This window comes from Equus caballus, chromosome 13 (assembly GCF_041296265.1).
Source record: "Equus caballus isolate H_3958 breed thoroughbred chromosome 13, TB-T2T, whole genome shotgun sequence".
Taxonomy (NCBI): domain Eukaryota; kingdom Metazoa; phylum Chordata; class Mammalia; order Perissodactyla; family Equidae; genus Equus; species Equus caballus.
The window spans coordinates 1,289,415-1,314,057 of NC_091696.1; the positions used below are offsets into that span (position 1 = coordinate 1,289,415).

The 24,643-nt window shown below is 54.9% G+C and overlaps 1 protein-coding gene across 2 annotated transcripts in view; it reads left to right on the top strand.

Annotated features, from left to right (window-relative positions):
* ELFN1 (extracellular leucine rich repeat and fibronectin type III domain containing 1) overlaps positions 1–24,643 on the top strand; it is a 69,097-nt gene that overhangs the window by 3,785 nt on the left and 40,669 nt on the right. The window contains exon 1 of one of the 2 annotated variants that reach the window (XM_023655117.2): positions 435–551. The exons of the other annotated variant lie outside the window; for it this stretch is intronic. The gene's annotated coding sequence lies outside the window, so the exon portion shown is untranslated. Of the gene's footprint in view, positions 1–434; positions 552–24,643 lie in introns of those variants that run through there. 2 annotated transcript variants of the gene reach the window in all.

Sequence of the window (24,643 nt, forward strand, 5' to 3'; positions counted from 1 at the left end):
CCTAGGTCCCTGTCTTCTCCCTTGTGGGCGGGACCGACGGCCGACCCGCGTCCTGAGAACGCCAGCCCCGGGCGCTGCCTAATGTGCTGGGGGTCGCGGTGGCTCATCCGGGCGACGGCATCCGCGCGCTCCCCCGCCCCCGCTTGGATGTGGGCGGCAGGGCAGGGCAGGGGAGGGGCCGCGAGGAAACCCTCCTGCGCTTTCGAGTACCTCCCCCTCCCCGCCCCTCCCCCTGCGCTCGGCGGCCGCGGAGGGAAGGAGCGAGGCGGCGCGGAGGCCGGGCGAGCGGAGGGGGTTCGGGAGGGAGGGAGGGAGGGGGGAACAGGCAAGGCGAGGACTCGGCGCCGGACCCGGGCGGGGAGGAAGACGGGGTGGGAGGGAGCGAGCGGGGGAGGGGGGGGCGCGCGCGCAAGGGCCCCCCTGCCCGCGAGGCGAGGGGCGGGGCGGCGCGCGGATCGATGGGCGAAGCTGGGGCGGAATTTCAATCCCCGGAGCGAAGTTAGAGCCGGGAGGACGGCGGCGGCGGCGGCGGCGGGCGCAGCCCCGGAAAGGTAAGCGCGGCGCCCGCGGAGCCCGAGTCCGAGCGCGGCCGGAGGGGCCGAGGCAAGGGGCGCGGGACTCGGGCCACTCTCGGGCGGCGCGGCCGGACCCCGCACCTCGCGCCCCGCGCCCGCTCGCTGTGCGCCCCCGGCCCCTGGTGCGCCCCGGGCCCGGCGCGCCCTCCGAGCGCAGCGGGCAAAGTTGCAGGAACTTGGCGACGGCGGAGCGGGCGCCTGGCTCAGCCCGGCAGAGCCGGGGGCCCGGTCGGGGTCCCGCTGCCGCCCCCGGGTCGCTGCTGCACCTCGCACAGCCGCTCCTTCGCTGGGACCCACCCCTTCCCCAGCACCTGTCTCCCCTCGTCGGCCCCCTTCGCCGTCCGCACGCCTCCCTACGCACCCCGCACCCAGCCCAGAGCAGCTGCTCCCTGCGGGCGACCCTCTGCGGCCCCTGCCCTTCTGGAAGCCTCGGCCCTGGTCCCTGACCCCATCCGTGCCCGGCATCACCGCCCCTGCCTTATCTGCCCATCCTCCCGACGCTGCGCGCCTCCCTGCTCGGTCCAGCCACACTCGGGGGAGGGGCCGCATTCCGCGGTCACGGCCAGGGAGCCAAACCGCTGGCGTGGGGTTTGCTGTGAACTTGGTGGATGTTCTCCACCCCTCCCCCCACCCTGGACCCGTTCTCATCGTCATCTCTTTGGGGGGGGGGTGGTTGGGGGGGAGGTGCTCCTTGTCCCACCTTGCCTCTAAGGCAGGGGTCCCCCTTCCATCCTTTAAAATCCGCAGGTCACTCGCTGGCTGGTCTGGGTGGGGGCCCCCTGCAGGCGTTTTCTCCTCCAACACAGAGCGACAGCCTCTGGCATCGAAATCAGACTCTTCCAGGCATCAGCGGTGTGACCTTGGGGCAGGTAACCTCTCTGAGCCTCACTTTCCACATCTGTAAAGTGGGGGTATAATGATAACGTGTATTTCCTGGAAGGGACGGGGCAGTGACACTCAGGGTCGGCAGGGCCCCTGGAGGCCTCTCCCCAGGCTCGGGGGACCCGCCAGGCTTGCACCTCGCAGCAGAGGCTCAGGTGTGAGTGTCTTATCTCCGGCAGGTGCATCGTGGAGCCCTTGCTTGGGTGCAGCTGTGTTTGCCTCTCCCGGCTGTGTTGGTCTGGGGGCTGTGCAGAAAGCACCCCACGATCTGAGACCCTAGGAGCCTCAGTGACAGGAGCTTTCAAGGGGTGCTGAGGGAGGGGAGGTATGAAGGGAGATCCTCCCCACCCTGTCTCTCCCAGGGGGTTTCCAGAGAGGCCCCAGCCTCTGCCCGGTGCCGAGAGGAGATGAGCAGATGGGCTCGTGGTGCTTCAAAGCTGCACATACTCTCCTCTTCCCACCTTGCCGGCCCCCTGGCCTCCTCTGCCCTGGGTCCTTGCAGCTTTCGCCTTTTAATTGAACAGGCAGTGGGGGGACACAGGCACAAACCCCGTCCCAGGTTTGCCTCCCATTGCGTCAGAAAAGGAGACACACCTGGCGAGAGAGGGACAAACCTCAGGTGGCCAGGGTATCAGAGGGTGATGCCCCCCTTCACTCTGGATTTACGGGGTCGGAGCCGGCCAGGAGCCCATCACTTGGGTCCCTCCTTTTCCTGCTCACGTGGCGAGGGAGGGCTGAACAGCCCCTGGTGGACAGAAGACCCCCAGGTCCCTGGGTCAGAGAGATGGGAGCTGCACCCTACCCCCAGCAGCTGGCCCCTCTCCCTCAGGCTGCTGAGCAGCCCCCTGGCCGTGGCAGCAGGTCTGCAGCCTGTGTGGCCTTCAGGATGATACAGCAGGCCCCAGAGCAGCAGGTCCTGCCTCTGAGAAAAGCCAGCACCCTATCGTGATGCCTGGAAATCTGGGGGGGGGGGTGCGGGGGGGGGAGGTGACGTGGTAGGCATCTGCACCTGGGGCCACAGGAAGGGAGGAAGAACAACGTCCCCTCCCCATCGCCCCCCATGAAGGCTCTGGAGAGCTCAGCAGTTCTTTCAATTGCCTTTGGAACTGGGAGCCCCACACCTGGGCTGGGGAGAGGCTGCTGTCCCCCACCTCTGTCCCCACCCCCCTAAGGAAACAAGTGGCCGGGGTCCCCAGGAGAGCCTCAGGCCGGAGCATGGACCCCCGCGGCCTCTCTTTTGGACCCTGGGATTTGGGAATCTTCCGACCCGAAGTGTCTCCTTGTCAGCGTCACCTATTCCAAGAGAGAAAAATTAGTGGGGCCAAAATTATGACAGTGACTTGAATGATGGAGTGAAATGGGAGCGTCTGCTGGAGTTCTCCATCTGTGTGTGTCTCTAACACACACACACATGCACACAAGCACACATGCACCAGCTCTAAATTTGAATGGGGTTTTCTAAACACTCAGGAAACCCCCCTCCTCCAATCCCCTGGGTCAGAGCCCCCCTACCCCCCACAGCAGTCCCTACCCACTTAGGGGCCCAGTTCCCATTAGCAGAGGACCCTGTTTCTGAGGATGCTGTGGCAGCGGGAGAAATTTATGAGCAGAGGTGTGTGGACTTGGGTGTTCATCTATCTCTGCAGGAAACAAACAGGCAGACCCTGTCGGAGCCCGGGTGGGTGGCGTGAAATACATCTGGAGGGAAGGTGCAGGATGGAAACTGCCAGTGAATGACAGGCGGCAGATAGATCTCCAGGGCTGGGAGACGGGCCGTAAATTTCCGGGCGTGAACCTGGAGCAGGTGCTGTGTTCCCGCGGACACTGGATACATTTGTCATCTCTCCAGCACCCCCATGCCCCTCACGTGGTCCTTGCCGTTTGGTCTCCTGTCATGGATTCCCATTTCTTCCAGCAGAAGCTCGGGTGTCCACTGGCCTCGACTGGGTCTCTGTTGGGGTGGCTGATGGTGGAGCCCACGCAGGGGAGGGGAGCCCTGACGTGGAAGGGACTGTGGTATGATCCATGCCAGCGCCCACTGTGCAGATAGGGAGGCTGAGGTCCAGAGTGGGGCAGTGTATGGTCCCAGGTTGCACAGTGAGGGAGGCAGAGAAGTGGGTGGAAGGGGCCCTGTGCCCCTGCTGTGCTGGTTTGTGTCTGGTCACGTGAGCAGGACAGGCACAGCCTCGGCTTCTGGGGACCCCCACTTCCTGTGCCCCCTGTGCTGGCCAGCAGCCCTGGAGGGGAGCAGGAAGTGGGGTGGCAGCCGTGGGCACTCACCTCCTCTCTCTGGGCCTGCCTGTCCGTCACCTTCCACCCGCCCTGCCCGAGTGTAGTCAGCTGAGACGTGGCTTTGCCAAACTCTCCTGGGGACTGGAGGGGCTGGAGAGACCACCCTGGGACCGAGCGGCCACCTGGGAACAGGAACAGAGACTCCTGGCCATTCGAGCTTGAAGAATTCCTGCAGGTTTATTCATTAGACTTACCGAGGGCTCCAAACTCTGCCTGGAGCCTGGGGACAAGACCGTCACGAGGCCCTGGCATGGGTGGAGCTTGTGTGCGGGGTGGGGAGACAGACGGCAAACAGGAACACACAAATATGTATGCATGGTCCTTTCCAGGGGAGGTCAGCCCATCGGCCTCCTCTTCCAGAAGGGTCCAGCATCGCCCAAGGTCACACGACTAGAGAGTCATGGAGCCTCAGTTGGAATCCTCCTGGGAGCCAGGACCAGGCTGGCCTTGGGCTTGGAGACGAAGGGAGAACAGAGGCTGAGGGCTGCGGGTGCCCAGGAGGGCCTGAGGGCCTTCTTAGGAGAGGCAAGGACAGGCTGCCCCCTTGGCTCCCTGCTCCGGGCCCCCCCGGGATGAGGAGGAGCAGTGGGGGAACTGAGTACTGGAGGCTGGCCCAGCATCTGAGCACTGGGCCACGCCTGTACCCGGGCCTCTCAAGGGCGGGGACACCCCCCACTGCCCATCCAGCCAGTACTGCTGGGGCTCTGCCCCGTGGGAGACACCCACTGGGGACGCCTCCCTTCCTGCCTTGACAATGAGCCTTAATTGCTCAGGGTTTATGGCCAGTCTCTCCCTGCCCTCAGGGTTCCCTCCCCTGTGAACTGTCCCCAAGTTCCTCCTTGGGGGCTGCTCTGCTCCAAGCGTGGGGGCTCCCAGAGGAGGGGTCTGGCTGGCCCTTCAAGGGTGGGCCACATTTGAATGACCCTGGAGAACGGGGCAGGCATCCAGGCTGGGATCAGCGAGAGCAGTAGTGCGGGACCTTTTGGGGAGCATTGAGCAGGGCTGGGGAGAGGGGCCCTGAGAGGCAGCTGGGGTGGGCTGGGCGTGGACCCCGCCTAGTGGCCTGCGGTTTCTGTTCGAGGCGCCTCCCTCAGCTGACTCCCCGGATGGACTCCGGCAGCTATGGGGCTCAGCATCCCCCAAAGCAAGACTGGAGTGGAGGGAGAGACCACACTCTGGGCATCTGTGGGAAGGGGTGAGGATGGGGGTGGGGTGGGGGGCACAGCCTGGGGGAGCGTCCAGCAGCCCAGCTCCCCTCCCGGCTATCCCTACGGGTTCCGTTGTCCTTGATAGAGTCACAGATTCAATCCGTGCGTTTAGCAGGTGGGGAGACTCAGGGCCCCATAGGACGGTGGCAGCAAGCCAGCGTCAGAGCTGGCAGGAGCATCCAGGCTCAGCCCTGCTCCCACGCTCCGTCCCCTGCACCACACCTCCCTCCCCACCATGGAGAGAGCAGGGGGGCTTTTCAGGACCCCCCATGCCTTACAGATGGGGCCATGGAGGCCTTGCCACAGGTCTCCAGCCTGGAGGCGAGGGGGTGCACGGTGGGCTGGCCTGGGCTCTGAGGACCACCCTCCCAGCCTGCCCCCTCCAGACCCACTTTGGACGCCCCCAAGCGCATGTCTGTGCTGTCTGCCCCTCTGACGGCTACTTCTGTAAGGGACCGATGGGTAAGAAGCATTACGAAGCCGGGCGGGTTCAGAGCCGCCACCAGCACTGGAGACGTGGCTGGCATGAAGGCCGGGCGTCCGTCCCCCGGGCATGCAGTGTGCAAGGAGCCTGGCCTCGTGGCCCCCACCTTGGGAAGCGATGGGGTCCTGCCGAGTCCCGCCTCCCGCGGGGTGGGAGCCCTGGGAGATGACTGACAGCCCGAGGCTCCCTCGTGTTTACCGACAGATCCCGGTTTTATTTTCAGCAGGATCAAACTCCGGCATCTCTTAGTCATTAGCTCCCTTTAGTTTGATAAACACAGACACGCGCACACAGGCAGCCGCGTGCCGCCCCACGGCGGGGACGACGACCGTGTCTGGCGAGGGGGCTCTGCGGACCCTTCGCGCACGCAGTGGGCGCTGTGGGGAGAGGGCTGTGCAGAGCGCACAGTGAGGAAGCGCTCCTGTGCTGGCAGGCAGAGCCCAGAGGAGTGGCTGGGGTGACATCGGGCCACCAGCGCCCTGGACGTGCCTACAGCATTGGCACCCGACTCTGCTCCTCCCTGAGGCCTCTCCACCGCCCCAGCCTCCACAGCCGCCCTGGAAGCCGAGGGGCCCAGGACCTTGGGATGTGCTTCCTTGTCTGCACCAGGGCCTCCACCTTGCCCACGTAAGGGTCTTTTGGCTTTGTCCCATGGGGGCATCACTCAGCCCAGAAGCCTCAGCTTTCTCAGGTGGCACAGGCTTGGACTTCGTGTTCCTCTGCACCCTGCTGTGTTAAGAGACAGAAAAAGAGGGTGCTGGGGGGAGAGGAACAGCAAGTGCAAAGGCCCTGAGGTAGCCACAAGCTTGGCATCTTGGAGGAGGGGCAAGGCCCATGTGGCTGACCCCCAGGGGCAGGAGGTCGGTGGGAGAGGTCGCAGTGCCCAGTTCTGGGGAAGAGTTGGATCTCGTTCTCTTTGTCTTGGGAAGCTTTTTGGGAGTTTGAGCAGCTAAGGGATGAGGCTGGCTTATGCGTTTACAAAGCCTCTCTGGCTGGAGGAGAGGCAAGGATTCTTAGGGGTGCAAGTGGGAGTGACACTCAGTGAGGAGTCTCTAATGATGCCCGGGAGAGACGGACGCAGCGTGCCCAGAGCCGGCGACGCTGGTTTGGAGAGACAGTGCGTGCGATGTCTGGTCTGACGTGGCTTAAAAGATCGGAGCTGAGTTCCTGTAGAGAAGGACGTTCCGTAAGGCAGAATCCACTTTCCCACTTAAATCCCGTATGAGATGAGGGATGGGATCCTGTAGAGAGTGAGGTGGTTACAGCAAATCCTGCTTCTCTCTGACGTTCAGTAGCGTTTCAGGCATGTCGTTCTGGGGGAGAGGAGACTGCCTCCCAAAAAGGTGGGCATGAAACCACGGGGTTGACCGGGCAGGAACCCTGAGGGGGGAAGTGGGGCTCGGGGCGGCATCCTCAGACAGCCGGCATGGGCGCTTCCTTTTGCACTTGTCTCATCTTAGTTTGCAGGTGATTGTGTGTGTAGGAGTGTGCACTGTGTGTGCACGTGTGTGTGTGTGCCTGTGTTCACACGTGTGTGCACGTGCTCGCCCTCCTAGGGCCTCTGCCCCCTTCCTCCTGCTCAGACCCCAGAGCAGGCGGTAGGTCCCCCGAGTTTCAATGTCCAGCGAAGGTGTGTTCCGGCCTCAGATTCCTCGGTCTGAGGGTTTAGATTCTGCAAAACGAATTTGTCTGCTGTTTTTTGCAAATTCGGTAGAGTGGCTGAGGTGCTAAAACGAAGGGGGCACAGAGAGCTCCCGGGGGGCTCCTGGTGGCCTGGGGCCCCCCGCCCCTTGGGCTGCCCCTGCCCACGGGTCTGGAGCTGGCCAGCTCCCGTGTCCGGGGCAGGAGGGCGGGGGTGCGGGGAGAGAGGCCAGGGCCGGGCCGAGACTCGGGCCTCGGGGATGTTTTCCGTCTGACAGACATCCGGGCTTGTTTTGGTTTCCTCATTATGGTGTCCCCAGAGCGAGAGCACACTGGATCTGAAGGATGTGAGGCGCGGAGACGGCTTTTTAGAAAAACAGCTCGTCAGAAATCCACTGCTGCCGCCCGGCCTTGTCCACCCGAGTCGGGGGCTGAAGCAGGACGTCCCGCCTGGGGCAGCTGCATACGAAACGCCAAGACGTGTGGCTGTCACACCCTCACTCTGACGGGCACAAGTGCCCACACAAGCGTGTATGACCACAAGGGCTTGTGCAGACAGCCCCACTCCGGGATGCACACGAGACCTCTGACATGCACACACAGCACACGTCACGCATGTGCACGCGTGCTGCACACTCTGACCATTAGGGTGCGTGTTTAGACGTGCCGACTGGCATTCGCCTGGGCACAGGTGTGTGCAGCCACTCTAAGGTCACACATCCCCGCAGTGCGTCTCCACACGTCAGCCCGTGCCCTGGCGTGTTTTTGTCAGTGTGTGCCCTCGTCCGTGACGGTGTGGTCTGGCATGCACACGTGTGTAGCTGAACACGGTACCTGTGTTCTGACACATCCCCTCAGTAGCAATCCGCACAAGGGCTCCAGCAGACGGTCGTGTCCGGGTGTGTCCCTGTGTGCACTGACACACATGGCAGCCGTGAGGCTGTTTCCTTCTGGTGGGGTTGAAAGGAGGGCTCCAGGGGGCCATGTGTGTTGGGGGGACACACCCCTCCCCCCAGAGCCCCACCTCAGTCTCCCTTCCAGCTGCGGTGGGGGCCTTGCTCCATCGTGGGTTCCCTTTTGTCGGCCAGGCGCTGCACAGTTTGGGGCCAAGGGTCACGCTGGGCCCCGTGGGCTCCTTGGGGAGCGTGGGAAAGCGGAGGGGAGGGGCAGCTGACTGTGGGGAGGAGGATGGGGTGGGTTCTACTCCCTGTCCTGGCCGTGCAGGGTCTCTCGGGTGGACAGGTGCAAGGTGTGCAGGCAGAGGGCCTGGCTGCGTGGAAGGGGCACACGGTCCGTGGAGGGAGCCATGAGTCTGGATGTTGGAGCTGCTGCTGCCCTGGCGGAGACTGGAGCCAGAAGTCAGGGGCCACATCATGAGGGCCGAGTGTCCCACTGAGGGGCCCCAGGCGTCCTCTGGTGTTGCCCTTTGCAGAAGGTGGCGGACTGTGGGGGGGCCCGGCTCCTCGGTGACTCTGGCCTCTCCCCAGAGTCGCACAGCCCGGACGTGGTGGCATCCAAATTTAGGTCCTTTCAGGCCAGAATCTCTTCCATCTCTCACCTTTCTCCTGGGGAAAAATGTCCGGGAATTCTAAATTCAGGGAGAAAATGCCCGTTTCCTGGGGACGGGAGACGGAGACGTCGTACTTGTAGAGAAGAGGAGACTGGGCCGGGCTTCAAAATCAGAGCTTTCCGGCTGCTCCAGCATCCTCCTTCCAAAAGGGGAAACTGAGGCCTGGAGGCACAGGGCTCTGACCCCTGGGCACTCAGCCCCAGCTCTCTGGCTTCCTCGTCTCGTGTGGGAAGGCGGCCCCGGCCTCCTGGAGCACAGCCCCTCTGCCAGCGGGACCCTGGGCTCCTCGCCAGCCCGCCTGCCACGACCTTCATCTCGGGAGGACTCCTGAAACCATACGACCTTGCACCCACTTGGGCTTGGATGGCCCACACTGCCCTGTCCTGCGTCCTCCGTCTCAGGCCCCACCATGTGGGCCTCATACAGCCGGGAGGAAGGGCCGTGTACCCATTTCACAGATGAGGAGCTGGCTCCCGAGTGCCATTGCCCCGAGTTGCCTGTCTCCGACACCCCCTCGGGCGCCCCACCCCTGGCAGCCCCCTGCGCATCTTACAGATGATGGGAGCAGGAACCTCGGTGGGGGAGGGGAAATGAGGAACCAGCTATCCACAGCCTGGAGCCAGCTCTGGTCCCTCGACTGGGACTACCGAGGAACCAGGGCCTGCCCCCAGGGGAGGGCTTGTGGGGTCCAGGCTGCACCAGACGTGTCCAGTGGCTAAAGCAGGCTGGGTCATGCTGCCCATTTTACAGGTTGGGACACTGAGGACCCCTGTGATGCTGTGTGACTGACAGGTTCCCGCGTGGACCGCTGGGGATGGGAGGGGCTTCTGTTTGCCCTGGACCCTGGGGGAGCCAAGGCCGGGTGCACAAGGGTCGGGGGGGCGCTGTTACCCCTGGGACCCGGTCCGCAGGCTGTCCCGGAGACCGCTCTGTCCTCCCTCTAGCATCCTCGCATCTGACCCTGTCCCTGCGTCCAGGTACGGGACCTGCGGCCCACTGGTCGTGATCCGGCCGGTTTGCCGCAGGTGAAGACAGGCCAGGGACGCCAGCAGGGCACCTCCCCCAGGTCTGTGGCTTCGCTTCTGCTCATCGTGCGTGGGCAAGGCGGCCCCCGGCGTTGCCAAGGAGTGAGCCAGCTGTGCAGTTAGGTTCTGGGAGGAAGGTACCCCAAAGGCATAGCAGGGGGTCCTCCTGTTTTTGAGTGAAATCCTGGGCGTGACAGGATAGCAGAGAGGCTGATGGCCTGGGGGCTGGTGGGCGATCCTGAAGGCAGCTGTGGCCGGTGGAACGAGACTCGGGCCGTCCGTGGGGCAGCGTCAGGTGCAGACCCCCGGGGCGGGGGCGGGAGCGTGTGCGGAATGCGCTGGCACGCCTGTCCTTTCTTTGTTAACAGCTTCATGGAGGTCTAATTTACTTACCACGATGTCGTAAGTGTGTGTACACGTTGCACATTTGCACACCCATTGTGAATGCCGTTCACTGCTTTTCGTACATTTACAGAGTTTCACAGCCGTTTTTAGAACAATTTTTAGAACTTTTTAGAAGGGCCACCAGCTGGTTTTTAGAACATTCCCGTCGCTCCAGAAGGTTCCCGAACCTCACGCCCATCGGCAGTCAGTCCCACCTCACTCCCGGCGCTGATCTCTGTAGTCACCTTTTTCTGGACATTTCATGTCAACGGGATCACACAATATGGGGTCTTTTGTGTCTGGCTTCTTTCACTTGGCACAGTGTTTTGAAAGTTGATTCATCTTATGGTGTAGGTCACTCCTTGCCTATTTTTATCGCTGTATAGTACTCCATTTTCGCTCCACCAAATTTTGTTTATCCATATGCCAATTATGGGCATTTGGGTGGTTTCCAGTTTGGGGCTATTATGAATATTGCTGCGATGCAGTGGAAATCCGTGTGTGGACGTGTGTTTTCGGGTCTCTTCGCTAGAGGCCGTGGAGTGGAATTGCTGGGTTGTATCGTGAGTCAATGTTTAAATTTTTAACAAACTGCCAGACAGTTTTCTGAAGAGGCTGTGCCATTTTGCATCCCCACCAGCGACCCATGTGGGCTCCAGTTCCTCCACAATCTGGCAACACTTGGTAATGTTGGCCTCTTTTTACTGTAGACAGTGAAGTGGGCGTGCAGCGGTTTCTCGCTGTGGTTTTAATTTGCACTTTCCTAATAACCAGTGAAGTCGAACACTTCTTCGTGTATTCATCAGACATTCATATTTCTTCTTTGATAAACACGTCTATTCAAATCTTTTGCCCATTTTAATGAGTTTGTCTTATTTTGAGTTTCAAAATGATTCCAAATTATTGCGAGAGTTCTTTCTACATTCTGGGCATAAGTCCTTTGTCAGAAATGTGATTTGCAAAGATCTTATCCCCGTCTATAGCTCATCTTTCATTTCCTAACTGTGTCTTTTAGAGCACAAAAGTTTTTATTTATCATGAAGTTGAGTTTATCCATTTTCTTCTTTTATGGGTTGTGTTTTGGGTGTTTAAGAATTCTTTGCCTGATCCAAAGTCACAGAGATTTTCCTCTGTGTTTTCTTCTAGAAGGTGGATAGTTTTGGCTCTTGCATTTGGGCCTATTGTGCATTTTAAGTTGATGTTTGTGTACGACGTGTAAGGGTCTGAGTTCATTTTTTATTATAATGATATCGATTTGCTCCAGCACCATTTTTTGAAAAGACTCTCTTTTCTGCGTTGTTTTCTTGGGCCCATAAACATAAGAGTTTATTTCTGGGCTCTCAGTTCTCTTGCACTAATGTGTGTGTCCGTTCTTATGCCAGTACCACACAGTCTCCATTACTCTGGCTTTGTGATAAGTTTTGAAAGCAGGTGACGTAAGTGCCTCCACATTTGTTTTTCTTCTTGAAATGCTTTGGCTATTCTGAGACCTCTGTGTTTCCATGTAAATTTTAGCATCAGCTTGTCAATTTCTTTTTTTTAAAAAAAATGCCCACTGGGATTTTGGTGGGCTTGTGTTTAATTTATACATCAGTTTGGGAACATTAAATCTTCCAATCCATGAACATGGAATGTCTCTCCGTGAATTTTCATCTTTCTTTTCCTCTTAGCAATTTTCGGTCGTTTTCAGTGTGCAAGTGTTGCTAATGGGATTTCTTTTGTTACATTTATTCCTAAGTATTTTGTGATGCTGTCGTGAATGGAATTGTTTTCATAGTTTCGTTTTCAGGTTGTTTTTGGCTAGCACATAGGAGTAAAATGGAGCTTTGCATATTGATCTTTCGTCCTTCGATCTGGCTAAATTTAATTTTTAGCTAGCTTTCCAGTAGACTTTCATGGACTCCTTAGGGTTTTCTACCAACAGGGTCATGCCATCTGCAAATAGGAGAGTTTTACGTCTTCCTTTTCAGACTGGATGCTTTTTATTTCTTTTTCTTGCCTTGTCACACAGACTACAGCACCTCCAGAATGATGCTGAGTGGGAGAGGTGCTTTGTTCCTGGTCTTACAGGAAACACGTTCAGTCTTTCACGTTAGGTGTGATGTTAGCTGTGGTTTTCATACGTGGTCTCTGTCGGTTCTCTTGTGTTCCTGGTTTGTTGGGCATTTTTATCATGAAGAGGTGTTGGATTTGGTTAAATGCTTTTTCCACATTTATTGAGACGACCGTGTGGCTTTTGTCCTTTTATCTATTCATATGGTAGCAAACTTTAGTTATTTTCAGATGCTAACCTAGCCTTGCATTCCTGAGATAAGTTCCACCTGTGTAATCCTTTTTATATGTGGCTGGATTTGGTTTGCTAATATTTTGTGAAGGATTTTTACACCTATGTTCATGAGGTGTATTGGTCTGTTATTTTCTTATGGTGTCTTCTTCGGGTTTTGGTATCAGGGAGAATGCTGGTCTGATAGAACAAGTGGGAAGTTTTTCTCCTCTTTTTTTCTGAAAGAGCTTGTCAAGGTTCAATATTATTTCTTGAAATATTTGACAGAATTTACCACTGAAACCATCTGAGCCTGGGCTTTTCTTTGGGAGAATGTTTTAAATTAATCATTCAGCTAAAAAAAGGGTTATAGGTCTATTCAGATTTTCTGTTTCTTCTTGAATCACTTTTGGTAACTTGTGTGTTTCTAGAAATTTGTCCACTTCATCTAAATTGTCTAATTTGTTGGCATAAAGTTGGTCATAAATATTTCCCTAACTCCCTTTAATTTCTGTGGCATTGGTAGTCACGTTTCTTCTTTAATAACTGATATTGGTAATTTGAGTTTTCTCTCTTTCTTTTCTTGGTCAAGCTAGCTAAAAGTTTGTCAGTTTTGTTGATCTTTTCAAATAGCCGGATTTTGGTTTTGTTGCTTTTCTCTGTTTTTTTTTCTTTTCCCTCCCTACCTGATCTGTTCTTTTCCCTTTATTCTGCTTGCTTTGGGTTTAGTGTCCTCTTTTTTTCCTAGTTTCTTAAGGTGGGAACTTGGGTTTTTGAGATTTTTTTCCTTTTCCAGTGAGGATCAAAAGCCATAAATTTCAATGCAAGCCCTGCTTTAACGACATTTCATAAATTTTGGTATGTTCTGTTTTTATTTTCATTTAATTAAAGACATTTTCTACGTTCCTTTGTAATTTCTTTGACTCCTGGGTTGTTGAAAACTCTGTTGTTTACTTTCCAGATATTTGGGGATTTCTCCAGATTTGTTTCTTTTGTTGATTTCTAACATATTTCCCTTGCAGTTGGAGATACACTTTCCGTGATTCATTTATTTTAAATTTACTGAGATTTGTCTTGCAGCCTAGCGTACGTCTGTCCTGGAGAATGTGCCACGTGCGTTTGCAAGAATGTGTATTCTGCTGGGTGGAATGTTCTGTAAATGCCGGGTCAAGTTGGCGAAAGTGTCGCTCGAGTCCTCTGTGTCTCTGCTAATTTCTTGTCTAGCTGTTCTCTCAGTTATTGAGAGTGGAGTACTGATATTTCTATTATCGTTGAGCTGTCCATTTCTCCTTTCCGTTCTATTAGTTGTTGCTTAATGTGTTTTGCGGCTCTGTTATTATGGGCTCATTCATTTATAATTGTCACATCTTCTGGAGGCATTGATTTGCTTATCATTATGAAATGTCCTTTGCCTCTGGGAAATTCTTTAAAGTCTGTTTTGTCTGATGTTAACTTACCCGCTCCAGCTCTTTCTGTGGTTGCTGTTTGCATGTGTATTTTCCCATCCTTTTACTTTCAGCCTGGTGGTACATTTGACCTTGAAGTGGACCGTTTTTAGACAATACGTGTTCAGATCTTGTTCTTATAACCCAGTCTGACAATCTCTGCCTTTTGATTGAGCTGTGTAGTCCATTCACATTTAATGTAATTTTTTATTTGATATGGTTGCCATTGTCTGAGTTGTTTTCTGCGTGTCTCATCTTTTTTCCCCCTCTGTTTCTCCTTTGCTGTCAGATAAATACTATTAATGTCCCATTTTAATCACTCTATTAATTTTTTAAACTGTATTTCTTTGAGTTGTTTTGTTAGTGGTGGATTCAGATATGCATCTTAACTCATTACAAATGATTTCAAATTAATAGTAACTTAATTATGGTAAAATATGGAAACTTTACTCCAGTATAGTCCCATTTTCTTTTCTCTCCTTCTTGCTATTATTGTCGTATATATTACATCAGTAATGCTAAAAATCCAACAATATGGTGTTATAATTATTGCTTTATGTAATCTTACATTTTCAAAAGAAACTAAGGAAAGGAAAGAGAAAATACCTGTATAAAGTCTCTTATATCCGTCCACACATTTACCATTCCTGGTGGTGTTCATTCTTTCGCTGGGTTTGACTTACCATCACACGTGATTTCCTTTTAGCCTCAAGGACTTCCTTTAGTGTTTCTTGTCTGCTAGCCCCAGATTCTTTCAGTCTTTGTTGGGGACTGCCTTCATTTTTGAAGGATGGCTTTCTGGGATGTGGAATTCTTGGTTGACATTTCTTCCTTCAGCACCTTGAATATGCTGTTCGCTATCTTCTCACCTCTGTAGTCTCTGATGAGAAATCAGCCACTGGTCATGTTGTCTTTATTCTGCACGTGATGACTCTCTTCTCTTGCTGTTTTCTCTTTGTTTCAAGAGTTTAGCTGGATAGTTAACTAGTTAACAGTTTAACTATGATGTGTCTAGGTCTGGACTTTTTTGTTCTTATCCTACTTGGGTTTGTTGATCTTGCATCTGTTAGATTAATGTTTTTCATCAAATTGAAAAGTTTTCCACTATTATTTCTTCAAATATTTTTTCCCGCCTTTTTCTCTCTCCCTCTTCTCCTGGGACCTCCATCACATTATATGTTGGTGCCCTTGATGTTGCCTCACAGATGTCTGAGACTTGGTTCGTTATTCTCATCTGTTTTTTTCCCTCTGTTCTTTAGATTGGATAATTTATTTTGGTCTATCTTCAGGTTCATGAGTTCTTTCTTCTGCCGTCTCAGTTCTACCGTTGAGCCCCTCTTGTGAATTTTTCGCGGATCATACTTTTGAATTCCAAAATTTCCATCTTCTAAAATAATTTCTCTCTTTATCGAGGTTCTCTGTTTCTGAGTCACTGTCATCACACTTTCTTATAATTCTTGAAGCGTGATAGTCTTTTTTTTTTTTTTTTAACATTTGTGATCGCTGCTTTGAAGTCTTTGTCCGCCGGGTGCAACATCTGGTGATGTTCAGTGACAGTTTTTATCAACTGCTTTCTGTTCTGAGTAACCCTTTCCTATTTCTTTGTATGTCTTGTGATTTTGTATTGAAAATGGGTACTTTAGATAATATGTTGTAGCTGCTCTGGATTCTGATTTTTTCCCTCTGAGAGTTGTTATTCTTGCTGTCTTTTGGGTTGTTTATTGAGTAACTTGCCTAGCCTTTTAAATCCATTTCCCCCTGATGTGTGACCATTGATGTCTCTGCTTTGTCCCCTCCCCCATTTAAAAAAAAAATCCCTGCTTTTATTTTAAATTCTGGCTCCCTAAGGATTATCTCTGTGTCTCCTTAGCTTAGTGGTCAGTTAACAGTGGGTCAGAGGTTGTGTGCAAACATCTCCAGCCGGTCAGGCTTCTACTCTCTGCTCATGGATCCGTGTGTGGGTTTAGGAGCACATTCGAAGATTAGACAGTTTGCAAATGTGCCCAGGCTTTTACTTTCTGCCGGACCCTCTTGTGTTTCCTCTGTATGTGTCTGCGGGTTCTCAGTAGCCCAGGGATGTGTGAATTTCTTGGGTCCTCTCTGCTCAGCCCTGTGCGTGCATGCTGTCCATCATCAGCTGGGTGTATGGGGAGAGCTTATCGGGGCACTGCTGTGACTGTCACATTTCATGTCTCTCTCTGTCAAGTTTCTGGCTCGTCCACTGGTCTGTTGCTGCCCCAGCCAGGATCACAATCTCAGCCTGTTAGAATTGCTGCCTTTCCCCATTCACTTGCCACTGAGATGGCTCCTTGTTCCTGACATCACTGCTGCTGAGCGTGAGTTTTGTGCCTTCTGCTCTAAATCAAATCAGCCTCTGGCGGTGAAGGTTTTCGTTCTCACGGCCTGCCCTGTGCTGTCCTGTTCGTCTGATGCGCCAACTGAGCTGAGAGTGGGGAGATGGGAATAGTTCCAGGTAAAAACACCGTAGATTTTCCCTATCTTGTTCAAAGTTCAGTAGTTTTTCATGAATAAATGCCATGAATAAATTCTAGAATGCCCAATGGTTATTTTTAAAAATAGTTTTGACTAGCTTTATAGATATTCTAGAGAGAGAATTTGATGACCTTCTTACTATGCTGTGCCAGAATTCCCACCCCTGTGGTATTAGCTTCTAAAAAACACAACTTTTGAAAACGTAGCGTATGCAGCTCCATGTGTTATCACACAGGGAAATTTATCTAAGAACCCTCTAGGTCAGGAAATAAGACATTGACTGCCTCTCAGAAGGCGCTCAGGTCCCCTCCTGGTCGCTGTCCCTCTTTGCTCCCCAGAGGGAAACATCTGCTGATTTTTAACCCCACGGGTTAGTTTCTCCTGTTTTTATGCTTTATATGAATGGAATCACACAACGTGTGATCTGAGGTCACTTCCTTTGCTTGACACAATATATGTGAGATGCCCCAGTGCTGGTGTTGCCGATGTAGTTTGTTTATGGAAAATGTTACGCAAAATGTTACGCAGTATCCTATTTATGGATGGACGTGTCGATGGTCTCCAGGCTTCCGCGGTTACGGACAGCGCTGCCCTGAGCATTCTTGTGCTGCCTTCGCTGGACATGTGCATTCTTTTCTGTTGTATGGGTCCCTAGCACTGGGGTTGCAGGTCGTGCTTATGCTCGGTTGTAGATATTGCGAGTTTTCCGAAGTGTGGTGCCGATTTACACTCCCGTGAGCGTGCCCCACCTGTCAGTACCAATTCAGCTCTGGTTGTTTCAACTCCTTGCCAACGCTTAATGCAGTCAGTCCTTTGAACTTGAGCCCCACTGGTGAGCACCTTTTCATAAGTTTATTGGCTGTTTGGGGAATCTCTTTTGTGAAGTGTCTGGTGAAAACTTTTACCCATTTTTCTATTGAGATATCTGCTTTTAATTTATACATTTTTAGGAATTCTTTATGTATCTATAAACTCTTCCATTCCTTTTTTTTTTTTTGAGGAAGATTAGCCCTGAGCTAACTACTACCAATCCTCCTCTTTTTTTTTTTTTTTTTTTTGCTGAGGAAGACTGGCCCTGAGCGAACATCCATGCCCATCTTCCTCTACTTTATACGTGGGACACCTACCACAGTATGGCTTGCCAAGTGGTGCCATGTCTGCACCTGGGATCTGAACCAGCGAACCCTGGGCCGCCGAGAAGCAGAACGTGTGAACTTAACCGCTGCGCCACCAGGCCAGCCCCTCATCTTAAGTTCTTGAAGATGCTCTTCCATGTCATGTTCTGGAAGCTTTATGGTTTTACGTTTGACGTTTAGAGTTTTGGTCCACCAGGAATTAATTTTTAATCTATGGTGTGAGGTGGGGATCAAGTTTCAGTTCTTCCCGTATATATTAATCCAGTCGATCGTACGCTTTTTATTAAAAATGTCATCCATTTTTAATGACATGATTTAATTAATTTTAAGTTGTTTTTTATTTTGAGATTATTGCAGAGTCAATGCAGTTGTGAGAAATAATTCAGACGATCTATGTACCCTTTATTGACATCCCCCTAGTGGCACCATCTTGCAAAACTGTAGTATAGTATGACAACTAGGATACTGACAGACCAGATGCAGAACATTTCCGTTAACATGAAGACCCCTCTGTTGCCTTTTTATAGCCACACTCAGCTCCCTTCCCCCGATGCCGTCTCTCCCCATGGTAACCACTAATCTGTTCTCCATTTCTGTAATCTTGTCTTTTCATGTATGCTGGATAAGTGGAACCATCCATTATGTAACTTTTTGGGTCTGGGTTTGTTTTCACTCAGCAAAATTCCCTGGAGATTCATCCAAGTTCTGTTTATCAATAGTCCATTGTTGTTTTTAACTGATTGGTAACCTTATTTTTTAACCCAGCTTCTCTACATGGCACGCTGTATATAGTGTGTATGCATGTGGGTATGCACACGCATACATGTGTGTGCTTGCATGTGTGAGTGTGTAAGTATAATTTGAGGGCTCTGTGGGACCTTAGTCATGATTCCAGTCATGTAATGTGTCCGGGGGCTGTGAGTACAGATGGACGAGTGAGGAAGAACATGGATTCCCAGCCATGGGTTTGCTAAGGTGCCACCCATATTTCTGGGTCTTTGGTATAATTTTGGCATTACAGGTTGACCCTGTTGCCCTGGGACCTGCAGAGGGCTCAGCTGGGCAAGGTTAGCCCCACCTCCAGTGATGGCCGGAAGCTGGTGCAGCACAGACCCTTGAGAAGCTATGGAATTATTGGCAAGGCTAAAACGTGTCTTGTACCTTTATTTTGAATTATTTTGTCGAATCCCCCAGCCGCATTGTCCATTTGCAGTCATCTGAGCCAGCCAGTTTCCCTGGTGTGGCCCAGCTTGAAGCCGCTGCAGTCATGTGCCTGTTACAGGTGGAGGGTGTGAGGTTCTTGACAGGGCTCTCATAGTCCTGAGGCAGAGTCCATGGTGGAGGGGGGCGCTTCTCTGGTCCCATAGCTTTTGGTTGTCTCCCGAAGACCTAGCGTGGCGGATAGGAGCTCTTCCCCAAGCAGGCAGGGATCTGAGCCAATGCCAGTGACAGAATGGGTACTTCCTGAGCTATGTGAGTACTTGGCATCCTGAAAAGGGCACTGGGTCAGGATTTGGGGACCTGGCCTCTAGCCCTGGTCCAAGACTGGTACATGGCTTGTTTGATATATTCTTCATAAATAAATAGACAAGTAGATGGGTGAGGCGGTGGATAAAATGGAAGGTTGATGAGCAGATGGATGGATGGATGGATGGATGGATGGATAAAATGGGTGGACGATGAATGAATGAATGGATAAGATGGATGGAGGATGGATGGATGGATAGGTGGATGGATGCTGATGGATGGATAAAATGGATGGATGATGAATGAATGAATGGATGGGTGGATAAAACGGATGTATGGATGGGTGGATGAATAGATAAATGGATGGCTGAAAGATAGATGAATGAATGATGATAGATTAGATGATGGGTGAATGGTTGATGATGGCTGATGGATGGATGGATAAAATGGATGGATGATGAATGAATGGATGGGTGGATGGATGGCTGAATAGATAAACAGATGGCTGAAAGATGGGCGAATGAATGATGATAGATTGGATGATGGATGAATGGATGATGGATATACCTACAGAGACTAGAAAAAGACAATGTCAGTGTGGACAGTGGCTTAGAAGAAATGGCAGTGTAGAAGGCCCCGCCTCAAGAGACTAATGTCACCAAATGGCAGATGGAGACACTTGGGGCATAGAGAAGTGGCTTGCCCAAGCTCACAGAGCCAGGCTGTGGCAGAACTGAGGCTTGAACCCAGCTCTGCCCGAGTGCAAATTCAGGCTTCCTTCCACACATCACCCCAGAGAGGCAAAGTCTAAACCAGGGGTCAGGTCACCTCCCATGAAAGCCATTAGTAGTCCTGGCAGACAGGAGGGCCGTTCGAGCCCTCTCAGGCCAATGCAGTGGATCCAGGAGTCAGGGGTTAGGGGTCAGGGGTCTCCATCCATGGCTGCCGCTAACTTCTCGGCAGCCTTGGGTGAGTTACTCTCAGCAGCAGATGTTTCCTGAGCACCTGCTGTGTGCCTGGCCCTGTGCAAGACCCCGAGGGAACCAGGTTGGATGAGACCCTGTGGTCCCTGCCATCAAGAGACTCGCACCCCGCCTCAGTTTCTCGTCTGTAAGGAGAGCAGGAGGTTAGGATCGATACAACTGAAGTCTGCATTGGGCTGGGGTTCCCAGCTCCCCAGGCCTGCCCCACTGTCCACCCGGCCCTGTGCCCGTGGGTTGGCCGCTGGGGTGGGTTTTCCGTTGGCCTCTGGCGGGCCCGTGAGAGCTGAGGGTGGAAATCTGTGTGGACGACGCGTCCGGGAGTGGCTGTCATGGACCCACCCCCGAGATGTCACCAGGCTGCGTCGAAAGGCTGGGCCAGGGAGCCCGGGAAATGTTTAACTTTGAAAAATGGACCTTCACAGCTCATTAGGCCTCAGCGGCGCGGCCCGGCGCCTCGGGCGCCCGGGAAGAGGGAGCCGGCTCGGCATGAAATCGCTGAAGTATTTAAAGGCCAATTCTGCCTTCCCGACCAGCGCTGTCTGCCTGCCCAGCCCAGCACTGCCGGCCCCGGGCTGGGCTGGCCTGGGTGCCCACAGCACCCGGGATGGCCAGGATGGCTGGCAGGCGTGGCGCTGGCACCGGGGACTCCTGTGGTCCCCCATTGTGTGCAGCACCCCCATCCCAGGTCAGAGCCTCCTGGCGTCTGCCATTTTCTGGCTCTGTGACCTTGGACAAGCCACTTCCGACTCTGGGCCTCAGTTTCTCCACCTGCACTGTGACTTGTGTGCCCGGTGGAAGACAGAATGGGAGTGGAAGCTGCTTATAAGCTGCCCACAAGGTGGGGGAGCGGCGAGGGGCCCTGAAGGAGCCTTTCTCATGGGGTGAGGCAAGGGGCTGCTGGCAGCCCTCACCCTGTGCTTCAGCCACACCCTGACCCCCAGGGCCGGTCACGGGGGTCCAGGCAGCTCTGTCCAGCCTGCCCGGCCAAGGCTGGGCAATGGAGGACCCCAGTGGCCCCGCTAGTGGCTACAGGGACAGGCCAGGCTGCTGTGTTGACCCAGGCTGAGGCCCCCTCCCTCTGGCCTCGTGTCCACCGGTGTTTCTCTCTCCCCAGCTGGGTGGGGAGGTCAGAGAGTGAGGCTGGGAGCTAAGGTCGGGGGAGCCGGTGGGGGGTGGGTCTGAGCGGAGCTGGGGAAGGAGGCAGCCAAGGAGAGTCGCAGCTAATCGGCAGAGGCAGCCGCTGCCATGATGCTGTAACGTGGAAAATTGCATTCCATTAGCAGCCCTGCTTGTCGGTGTGTGTGTGTTAGACGCAGAGTCATAAACAGGAAGCGCACGGGGCCGCCGACCTGCCCGTCTGGGCTGCAGCTGCCTCTGGCCGGGGGGAGGGGGGAGGAGGAGGCTGGGCCCGGCCGGGAAGTTTTCTGCATTCTTGGGGCCCTCCTGGGGACCCCCCCCATCAACCCTCACCAGCTCCGGAACTTTCCGAGGGCTCGGTGACCTTGGTGAGTTACCTCGTTCTTTCGTTGGAAACTGGGAACCTTCCTGAATTCCTCCCTCTCAGCATCGTGGGATTAAAGGAGAGAGAGAAAGGAGCCGTTGGCTTCCGCCCGACATGCACCGGAGGGGACAGTGGTCACGGCCCAAGAGAGGCCTGGCTGAGCCACACGTGACCCCCGGGGTGGATGTGCACTGGTGTGTGGGGCCCCCTTCCCACGTGAGGGCACAGAGCTGTGTGTGGGTCAGTAGCTGCATGTGCACGCGTGCACACATGTGGATATGGACGCTGTACACGCCTGCAGACCTGTCTGTGTGCACAGCCTTGTGTGGGTTCCTCAGCGGTGTCCACGGCCCCTGTGAACACAGACACACAGGTGTGCCCACACTCGCCCCCCGGCTCATCCCCATGGCAACCCCAGGCGCAGAGCAGGTGTCTGGGAGACCCGAATCGGTGCTGACGGGTGGGGCCCCCGTGACGGGCTCGCTGAGCCGGCCAGGCCAATCAGGGCCCCTGGGCAGAAGCTCCAGGGGGGTGTAGAAGTTCTTCCTTCTCCCCGGCAAATGCTGCCAGCCCCCCGCGAGCAGGATTAGCTGGAAGCGTTCTGGACGTTCCCATCTGGCTATGAGGGCCTGACCGTGCGCCCTCCATTTACAACTGAACGGCGACCAGAGGCGACAGGTGCAGCCAAGCCCTCCGATGGTGGTCTCGATCGATCCCAGTTTCTGGAGAGGGAAACTGAGCCTCGAGGTGGCATCAGCCACGGGCCTCCCCCCAACCCCCTGGCCAACCCAGGCAGACCTCCATCTAGGAGAAGTGGGCTTGGCCCACACCCCTCTCCAGCTCCCAGCCTCGGACTGCCCTGGCCCTAAGCCCCGGTTCTGCCGCTCTGCCGAGTGGCTTCCCTGCCTCCTTTGCCATTTGGCTGATTCCTCAAGACCTTTGCTGCAAGACCAGGCAGGCCCAGCCCCGACCCTCCCCATCCAGTGCCCCCGTGAAGTCATCGGCTCAGCTGGCAGGGTTCCCATGGCAACCGTGCTGACGTCACCGGGCCTGGGAGGATGGAGGGAGGGGCGGGTGAGCCCGAGGAGGGGATTCCTGCCTCTCAGTCACCCACAGGCATGAGCTGCCACCCTGCAAATGGGTCCTCAGTGTTCTCTGGCTGCCCTGAGACAGGAAGCCGCCTCCTCGAGGAGGTGGGCCCCTGGCACCCGGACACCCACCTGCCCAGGTGCAGAAACCTTTTGCAGGAAGAACATGAGACACGAGGCTGGGACGCTGAGATGTCACGGTCACCGTGCCTGGCCGGCTCAACTGTTCTTTGCCAAACTGAGACTGGCTTTGAGAGCCACTGGCCACACACCTCGCCCAGGGCCCGTCTGGGTCCTCCGAGACCACCCTAGCGGCTGGCCCTGCGGTGCTGGGGCACCGGAACCTGCCCCTGGGTGTCTGGGTCTGTTTGGAACTAACCTAAGGCTCATTCCAGGAAAAGGCAAACCCTCTCTGTCAGATGAAGGTGGGGACTCAGAGAGACTCTTGTCACCTGACCCGGGCCCCCTGCAAACCGGGGGCGGGCTGCTGTCCACGGCGTGACCGCCAGGGGCTGGGGCCTCCTGCCCGATGAGGACAGAGGCAGCCTTCCAGCTCCACGTGGGGGAGTCGGGACCCCTCGCTGTTGGCTTCTCGTCACGGGACGTTACAGATTCACGCTGCTGTCAAGGCCGGCAAAGCCCCAAACGTGCTCTCCATGTGCCAGGAGGGGTTGGCCTCGTGACTTTGGACCCCCCGTCCCCCCGTCCGGGCCAGGGCTGTGACGATTCTGTTCCTGCCGACTCGTTGCTGAGAACCTTTGCTCCCTCTCTGCCCGAGAACCAGCCCGGGGGCCCTGGTCCAGGGTGACAAGGACGCCCCAGCCCCCTCCCAATGCCAACCCCCATCTTCTCCCCTTCAGCTGCACCCTTGGGTCAGGCGCTAAAGTGGGAGGCAGGACCAAGCCCACCGACACAGGCCTGTCCCAAATCCCGCCCCAAGGCGGAGGAATGGATGCAGCCCCCCCGCCTGGGGCCCCCCACCTCTTAAAACCTGGCTGCTTTTGGCTCAGCTGATTCCCATTCATTCGTTCACAAACAGTCACTCTGCAAATCTTGTTGAGTCTACCCTGTGCCAGGCCCTGGGGCTGCAAGACAAAGTTCGTGCCCACGTGAAGCGTGCATTTATTAGACACCAACTGTGTGCTAAGCCCTGTGCTGGTGTAGACGCCGGGGCCCACCAGCGAAGGAGACAGATGTGGTTCCTGCCGGTAATGAGTTGACAGTCAGTGGGGGTGACAAGAACAGGCAAAGAAGGGGGGAAAATGCGAGTGACAGGGCTCTGCAGAAATGGCCCGGGGTCATCCGCTGGCAGCCACGGGACGGTTCCTTAGGTGGGGCAGGCTGGGGTGGCTTCTCAGAGGAGGTGGCATTGAGCTGACTCCTCCAGACCATCTGTGGTCCAAGGCCTAGTCCCCTGCCACTCGCTTTGAGACCTCGAAGAAGTCATTGCCCTCTCTGATCTGGGCTTCCTGGTGGAGTGGGGACGCCCTGAGAGGCGGTGTTGGAGAATTTGCTGCAAGTGAGGGCGAGCGGACAGGATGGCGTTCGCCCTGGGGCACGGCCGAGAGGAGCCCGCAGCCCCTGGGCCGGAGAGATGCTGAGTCAGGCTCCGGGGTGGGCAATGGAGGGTCTCTTGCCCACGTTTCCACCTGGGGACACAGGCGAGTCTGAGACCTCAGCTCGGCTCCGGCAGGACAGTCCTAGGACGGCTGCCTCCTTGCCCCGTCCTCCTCATCCGTGGGGCGTCTGGCTTTTGGGGGGGGGGGGCGTTTGCAGGAAGGAGACCAATTCCTGGCCTCTCTGAGCCTCTGCAAGATGGAACTGAGCACCTGGGGGGCCACCTGGGGGTGGTGAGCTTTTGGGGTCTGGGTTCCTGTGGCAGCCGCCCTCCCGCCGGCCTTGGGGCCTCTGAGGCTGTTTCCTCATCTGTCAAAAGGGTTCTCAGTGGGAGGGGGGTAGTGGCACGTTTGTGCGAAGCCGTTGCTGCCAGATCTGCAGTGTTTCCTCTACGATTTCAGGCCCTTGTCGACGTCTTCACCTCCCGCTCAGCCCCATCCTCCTGGCAACGTGTCTTTTTTTTTTCCTCTCTTTTATCAGCGTTCCCTGCTCGGAACACGGTAAGGCACTTGTCACCATTCAGCAAATTTGCCAGAACAGACGTTTCCCAGGCTGGAAACATGGGGACGCCAAGAGGGACGTGTGGGCC